Here is an 8,828-nt window from a genome sequence, read left to right as displayed (position 1 = left end):
CATAACAAGAAGAATCATTAGCATTAGCGGTTATGAGCACGGAGTCAGTGCCAGGCCTTGCGTTTCTGTACCTTCTGAACGATCCCATGAGGCTGACGTTTTTATGGTCCCTCATTCTGTAGATGGGAAAACTGAGGCTCAGAGACGTATACGACCTTTCACTATACACAGCGAAAAACTGTGTATAGTGTCGGAGCCAGGAATAAAACCCAGGTCCATCTGCCTCCGAAAGGCAAGCTGAGTCATCGCGCTGTGCTGCCTGCTATTAACATGGCTTCCAGAATAGTCCTATCAGCTCGTGATCCAACCAACAGCACAAGAGAAGGCCCATGTCCTCACTTTCTCCCCTCATCCAAACTGAGTATGTTCATTTGAATCACCTAGGGAGTATGCAGTCGCGAACAACAAGATATTCAACTCAAACTGGCTTAAATAATAAAGTGATTCTCTGGCTCTAATAACCAGGAGTTCTAAGGAGGGCTAAGCATCAAAGATGGCTCGATTCAGCAGTGAAATAGTGAGGCCAGGGTTCAGGTTTTGTTTCTTCTGTCTCCTATGGTGCTGGCTGGCTTCATCCTCCATCTAACTCTCCTTCATGACCTCAAGATGGTCCTCGATAACTCCCATGGCTGTGTGCTTTATTCCCTAAGTCAACACAAGGCGAGAGAAGGCTGGCTTTGGAAGCCCTCTCGGAAGAGTAGGAGATCCTCCCCAGCCTCCCCTAGCTCCTCGGCGGCCTGAATTATTCCTGTGTGCTCTTCTGAACCAACACCTGTGGCCAGCGGGGCAGGATGATGACGATGGGATAAGGCCTGAGCTACGCATTCCCGTCCCAGGATCCAGGAAGCGGGTAGATTCAGCCTCCTCCAAAGGCTAAACAGAAAAGGTGTGGAATGAGAGCCAGGGCACTTATCAAGAGCAGGAAGGCTGGACACCGGCATTGTAACACACAGCCTTGCGTCCACCCATCTCCTCTCGGGCTTTACCATTTCAGGGCATCCTACACGCCATTCTACCCCGGCTCGTGGCAAAGAGAAGTATCCGGGAATTTCATTTCTAGGGAGCGACCACCAATTGATGATGAGAGAGTAGATGCAGAAATACTCCCGGTCCCTCAGTGTACGGTGGAAGGTTGCAAGCGTCTCTGAGCCTCAGGTGGACCATCTACAAAATGAGGGATGATGAAAAACGCCAGCCTCACGGGATCCTTCAGAAGGCAGAGAAATGCAACTGAGGTTCATGTTCCACAGTTCGCCCAGAATTCCCAATGGGATTCGGCTCCAATCGCCCACAGTCGTAACTGCTTGGCGACTCAGCTTTTCGGGGCTCCCTTCTCTTCCTCTCTCATGTCCCCACGCCCCTCCCAGTGTTTCCTGGGCCCACCTTCACATAAACCACTGACGCCTGAATCCCGGACTTGAGGTCACATCTAAGGAACTCGAACTGGGACAGCGATGCAACTATGAAGTCTCTGCCATACTGTCCGTGTCTAGTTCCGGTATATTCCACGAAGATAAAATTGCAGGGCTATGAGACTGATGCTGGATGCGCATGCCGTGGCTCTCCGTGCCGCTGAGAACACGATCCACGTCCAAGCCACCTCCTTCACCTTCAGTGTGAAGGAGAAAGGGGGCCCCGTTCCTTCAGGAACCACTTTGCATGCACAGTTACCTCAACAGTGACCAGCCGAGAATGCATTATCAAGCACCCCACCGTGAGACTGCCCCGCAAACACAGACATCTGGACTCCTTGATGAGTTTCCTTCTTGATGGAAAAAGAGAACCCTCAGAACTGACTCAGCCCACGGTAAATCAGGGTTTGGAATATATCTCTCTCTGGGCACATTTGCTAGAAACAAACGATTAGGCTGGCTGAGAGATTTCAAAAAGAAGCAGCGGCCTTTCCTCGAAAAATGACACACATTAATTTTTAAGTTTGTTCCTGAAAGATGTGATCTCCCTTTTCGTGCCTGTTAATGGGATTTCTATGACAATCATTTACGTACTGATTTAATTAATTGCCATATAGCTTTGCATGGCTGGATGCAGCCCTGGCAAATGGCTGATTTCTATCAGGAAAACGTGTGTTAAGTTAGCTTCATTTCAGGGACGAGCCATAAACTAAGCAGATTTCTAGCTCAGAAAGAGCCCCTTTCTAGATTCCTTAAAATGGAGCCAGATTCCCTGAGTCTGAGAGCAGGAAGGGAACTGAAAGATCACGCAGTTCAGCTGAAAGATCACGCAGTTCAGCCGCTTCCCTTTCACAGATGAGGGAGCTGAAGTCTGAGAAAGAGCACTCCCGGGTCTGAGAGTGACGAGTCAGTGCAAAGCCAGGGAGAGCATCCCCACTGCCAGCTCAGCTCAGCTCAGCTCAGCTCGCACTAAGCCCTTGGCCCCAGGGCGCTGACGGAGTAGAGGGAACGCATTTCTGTTTCCAGGACGCAGGGCTGGGGGCTGTTGGAGCAAAATGGATTGAAGGCAAAAGCAAGAGAAATGCCTGGCTCGGAATGCCCTCGAGAATACTTTTTCTCTCTCTCTTTCTCTCTCTCTTTCTCTCTCTCTTTCTCTCTCTCTTTCTCTCTCTCTCTCTCTCTCTCTCTCTCTCTCTCTCTCTCTCTCAAAGGAGACTGACTCTGGAATAAACTAGAATTCTTGAGATAACAGAGAAGTTTACTTAAGCCAAGAGTCAAATAGAAATGCCTTTAAGCTCCACGTAGGCACCAAATGGGTGAAGGAGGTGAGAGGTGATCATCGGGGGGTAGTGGGGACCTTGGCAAATATGAGCGCACATGCCCATCTCAAGGATCCCGGTGTTGACAGGTCATCTAAATTTTTTGAGAGAGACCAAAAGTCCAAAGCGTCATGTGAAAACAATGTTATATGATATTCTCCAGCTTTTAAATCTTGGCAATTGACACTTTTTTTTTTTTAAAGGTTTAAGCTCCATACAAGCTAAATGAAACATGTCACCCCCCAAGACATCAGTTTGTAACCACTGGTACAGAGAATCAACACCTGGTGGTAGATCTGGTCGTTCATGCTCTCGAACCTTCACTCATTTATGTGGGCTCAATGACAGTAGTTCCTGAAGCTTTCCACACATTGGAATCACCTGGAAAGCTTACACATCCCATGCCCAGGTCATACACCATACCGATTATACCAGAATGTTCAGGACTGGGAGCCAGGCTCAGGATGTTTTAAATACCCCTGGATGATTCCACCGTGTAGTCAAGTTAGGGAACCACCAGTCTACAATAGGTCAGGCTGTGAGTAAGCTACTAGGGACACAAGGATGACCATGACAGGCATATTCTCTCCCGTGAGGGAGTTAAACACATAACCAGATGTGGCCAAGGCTGCCAGCTGTCCACCAAACCTGTTCTCACCATCTCCAGGACACACGCGCTGGACTAAAATTCCCAGCCTCCTTTGTAGGTAGATGTAGCCACGTATCTGAATTCTGGCCGACAGAATGTGAGCAGAAGCGGCTCGTGTCCTTTCCAGGGGTGGCTGAGGAAACCCCCCAGGCTTGCGCCTCTATGTTCTCTAATTCCTGCTGCACGTGTTGAAAACGGCAGAGCCGCTGTCAGCCCAGCTTGACGGGTCCACCTGTGAGGATCACCTGTGACCCAGGCCAGTCGCCTCTGATTTACTGTTGAGATCCTGTCACAGCAGCCTAATACACTAAGCAATTATAATAGAGACTATGACAGCAAGAATGCCAGGTGATGGGGGTGGGGGGACCCAGATTGGGGGATTGGGGAGGGCTTCCCATTGATTCATTACTCATTCATTCGACAAATAAATATTTACTGAGCACTCGTTATACACCGGGCACTGTTCGAGATACAATAATGAAATCAATCATTTATTATCATACAAATCCCATTAAAGGTTGTGAGAGATACAGCGGTGAACGAAAGACTCAAAAACCCCTGTTTTCACGGAGTTTAGGCTCCTCGAAGTACAAGGTGACATCTAAACTCAGAGCCGAAGGGTGAGTGAGGTGAGCAGAAATCTGGGGAGAAGGCACAGACCTCAGTGCTCCTGGGAAGGGGAACAACATGTACGACAGCTCCGAGGGTGGGAGGAGGTGGCACTATGGCGGTGGGGGGGCGGGTGGGGGTGGCTTCCACTGGGCTTGGCCGGCACCCACGGGGGGTGGCTGGGAGGCTCAGGAGAGGTGACACAGAGACAGAGGAACACTCAGAGAGGCGGAAAAAGACAGAAACTGGCAGAAAGAGAGATGGAGATGGAGCAAGGCAGAGAAACTGTCAGACAGAAACAGACGAAGAAGGTACCAGAGAACCAGAGGAGAGATCTGACGGGGACAATGCGACGGGCACTGCAGAGCCACCTCCTCCTGACACCGCCACCTCCCCCTGACACCGCGCTCTCACGGCCCGATTTCCACACAGGAGACGTGTGTCCGCATTTTCCTTACTTTGCTTTGTTGAGAAGGTAAATATTTGCTCTCCTACCGCTCCCAGCAATGGTGGGCAGCATTCATCAGCCCGCCAGCGCCAGCGGGGCCAGCAGCAAGGTCTGTAATCCACGCCTGGGGCTCAGGTTGAGGGATGGAGGGAAGGAGGGAAGGAGCGGGCATCAGAAACCTGAGTTCTAGACCCTCCCTGACTCTGGGTGGCTGTGGGGGCTGCGTCTAGGTTCCTTCGTCTGCAAACTGCGTGGGGACTTTCCCACTCTGACCTTCTGGGGCGGTGCTGATCAAGCTTTGTGATCGGTGTTTAACGAACGTGTTTAATGCATAGTTCCCACAGCGGGGCGTGAGGGCAGGTGTGTCTGCCTTGTTCTCGGAGAAGCACATAGTAGGTATTCAAGAGCACTGATTTTTTAAAGGGAGGGAGGAGGAGAGAGAAAAAGAGAGAGCGAGGGCCAGAAGAGGAAGAAAAGAAGAAAGGAGGGAGAGGAAGGAAGGCAGATGCTAAACGCACGGCGAGCACCATGGCAAGGAGGTGAGGAAGAGCAGGTGACGAGGGGACTGGACCTCGCCTGGACTGAACTGCAGGAGCGGACAGCCGGTGGGACGCCTCTGACGTGGCTGGTCTGGGTTTCCCCAGGGCGCTCATAAACCCTTGTGCCTCTTGAAGAGGCACCCACAGTTCCACAACCACGGATGGGGGAAGGAGAGACCAGCGTGTAGAGGGGGTCGCCACCGCCACCGGGGAACCACGGCGTTGGGTGGCCGCCTCCCCGCCCCCCGACCCTGCATCACATGCTGAGCGACAGCAGTGAACTGGAGGGGACCCTGTGAGTGGCCAAACTTCTCTGGGGCTTGGTGACAGTTCCAAAAACAAATGCCCAAAGGTTCCCGTCTCTCCCTCCTCCTCCTCAAGGCAGGGGTCTGGGAATCTGCCTCTTTCTAGCTAAAACTGAGTATTTCCAGACAACGGAGGCCTTTGGATTTTCAGTGGGTGAAAGGGGAGCCGAATTCACAAATGAAGGAGTGACAGGTCACCAGGCAAAACAACGGGTGGACGATCAAAAGGCACAGTGATGGACCCGTGAGTCCACGTCAGGAGAAGCGTGAGTGAATGAGCGGACGGAGAAAGACAAGCTCCTTCTCGCAGCAGAAGGCCTAGGGAGGAATGGGAAAGGAATGATGGGGTTAGGAAGTCGTCAATGGCTACCAAACTGACAGGTGAAAGTCTGATGAACGAGATGCTTACATAGTCTCAATGTGCCTCCCCTGCAGCCCGTCAATTACAAGAGGGGACACAGTAACCTTACAGTGGAGAAACCTGTCGACCGTGTTAACCAAGGCATCAGAGACGCTCGCCAGGAACGGGACAAACCCACTGCATTTACCTTCTGATGCGAAGCACAGAGAATTCAGCATCGCCTCGGCGTTAGTTCTCCCAAAAGTAACAGCCTGAATCAAATCCCAGGGAAGCATCAGGGGAGCCTGGATAGAGACACGTCCTGCAAAATGACGGGCCTGATGCGTCCAAGATGTGTAGGTCAAGACACAGAGAAGGGCTGACCAGCTGCTTCAGGGTAAAGGAGGCTAAGGGGACACGACAGCTCAGTGGAATGCAGAATCCTGGGTTCGGTCTGGACAGAGAAGGAACGGATATTGCTGGGGCAGCTGACAAAACTTGAAAATGCATTATGTGTTAGATAAGCATGTTACAGAGATGTTAAATTTCCTGATTCTGAACACTGAATCGTGATTATGTAAGAGGATGTCCTTTTTCCAGAAATAAACACACTGGGATATTTAGGGATTAAAAAAAAAAAAAAAAGTAGAAGACTGTGAACACCAAAGCAGAGGCTCGGGGCTGGTTTCTGAGTCCGGGGAGCTGAGTTCAAATTCCAGCTCTACTACCTTCTGGCTGTGTGAACTTGAGCAAGCCACCTGACTCTGTGAGCCTCAGTTTCTTCATCAGTAAAAATGGTGCCTTTCTTCGCGGGATGATTTGATGAGAAAATTTACTGCAAGGCCTGAGAACATCTCTGGCACGTACAGATGCTGGATGAATGTTAGAGGCAGTTATTAAGCTAAAAGTCTCAGGGTCGAGAGAGATCTTCGGTCTTCCAGTCCAACTTCGTCTTGAGGAAGGGGTCTCACTGGGGAACGCCCGCCATGCAAAAAAGCAGAATTCTAAATGCCCCTGCTGAGTCCGAGCCACGAGTGCCCTAGCCTAACCTTTTTCTTCTGCAAATGAGGAAACTGAAGCCTAGCGCCTTCAAGGTCAGGCGGCTTACCAAGTTCAGTCTGACGCACCGAAATTTTAATTAACACCTACTACGGGCAAGGCCAGTGCGAGACGCTACGGGAGTTTCGAAAATAATGAGGCTCAAAGACCGAAAGCGTGAAAGCATGTGTGTGTAATTACTTAGAAAGTGAAAGAAATCCTGCCCACGTCACCCTACGAAATCTCATCAGTCCCCCCAAACCTGCATCTTTAACATTCCCATCTCCCAATCTTTACGCAAAGCCTTGTAATACGGAAATGTCAAACCCTTCTGCATTTCTCTCTCCAAATCACGCTCTTACGTAACACCTTCGCTGGCTCCCTATCGCCCTGGGGACAAACCCCAAACGCCTTTCTAGAGTGTACTTCAACCCCACTACTGTGAGTAGGTTGACAGTCAAGCCGTAAAATTTATTGAGCAACTACTGTATGTGTGAAGTCCCTGTGAGGGTGCGGGGAAGACGCAAAAAATAGTTTGTTGCCTTTACTGCTGGCAGCTGACACCGTGGCTGAGGAGCAGACACGCTTGCAAATGCAGCAGGCGACACTGTGGAGACAGCCCGGAGCAGTGTTTCTCCAAGTGTCATCCACAGAGAAAGCCCCGCGTCTCAATCACGAAACACGACACCAGGAACGCGTGACACGCGGCGGCACATCTGTGCTGGATGCTCGCAGCGAACGTGCTGTGGTCCGGGCCTGGGCGAGCCACCACGAAAGGGGGGGCCTGGTGTTTCATGCCGTGGGAGGCAGAATACCACACCCCCCGAATATGTCCACGTCCTAAGCCCCAGAACCTTGCAGGGCCAAAGGGGCTTTCGAGGTGTGATCTGCGAGATCTCGAGATGCGGGGAGTAGCCTGGATTATCCAGGTGAGCCCCGAACGTAACCGCAAGGGTCCTTATGAGAGAGAGGCCGAGGGAGATTCAGCTACAGAAGAGGAAGTAGGAGCGGGGAGCTCAGAGTGACAGGATCGCTGGCCCTGGATCGCGAGGCACGAATGTGAGCGGAAGCTGGAAAAGACAAAGAAGCGAATCACCTCCTAGAGCTTCCTGCCGACACCTGGGTTTTAGCCCATGAGACCCCTTTTGGACTTAGGGGCTCTATGGCTGTAAGGCAGGAAATCTGCATTGTTTTAAGCCACCGAGTTTGTGGGAAACTAACACTCATGCACCACGTCACCTCGTGGCGCCCGTGGTCCTCACAGCTCCGTGATGTCAGAAGCCCTTTTTACTCAGCGAAGAACCTGCCTTTCTCCTTCAGACCTGGAGGGACGATGACCCCCACTGGGAGTAGCCCCAGGATACGGCACTGTTTCCTCCCAGTTTCCCCAACCCTGCTCACGGTTTTGGAAACAAGTCTGGATTAAAATAGCTCCTCAAATAACCTGGTCTGAGAATGCCAACTGTTTCCTGCCAGGACCCTGCCGGTCATGGACTCTCGTTAATCCCGCCTCCTGAGGAAGCAAGGGAAAGATGCTCAGTCCCTAGACTTCTGCACCTTCCAGGACACCCCTGTCTCCAGATTTCCACACGTCCCACAGGCTGATTTCCTCATGGTCCTCTCAGCATCCTTGCTCCTGGTGACACAGGTGCTTCCTCAGATACACGAGCTTTATATACAGCACTGGCAGCCTCGTCACCTCTTCAAATCCTCAAAAGAATGTACCCGCAGTGAGAATTTCTTAACAATGTCATCTTTAACCAAATATTCCATAGGGGGCACGGCGATGCAGACAACGGTGGTGGCCTCTGTAGACATCTCCGGTCCCAAAAGACTTGCTGGGCTTTCGCTTGGGTCTTCGACTGTCCCGTGCCTCTCTCCAACTTGCTGTGGCATCTCTTCCCCTCCTCCCATCTCTTTCCCCCTCTACCCTCTTCAAAGTTTTAGAGTGAGTCCTAGGACATGTGGGCAGAAAGCTCATCTTCTCTGCATCGAAGCAATCTTCTAAACACAGACAGTTCAATGCCCATGAGAAATTCCAGGGGGTGGGGCTGGTGGGGATTTTTGACCCTCGAGAGCCAAAAGTAGCATGAATTTGGAGTCTGGAGGTTGGTCAGCAAAGCAAAATGAGGGACGGTAAGAAGAGAGAGACCAGCAGCAGGGAACCCT

Source organism: Pteropus vampyrus, unplaced genomic scaffold (genome assembly GCF_000151845.1).
Source record: "Pteropus vampyrus isolate Shadow unplaced genomic scaffold, Pvam_2.0 Scaffold23, whole genome shotgun sequence".
NCBI lineage: Eukaryota > Metazoa > Chordata > Mammalia > Chiroptera > Pteropodidae > Pteropus > Pteropus vampyrus.
Note: the sequence above shows the minus strand (reverse complement) of the source record.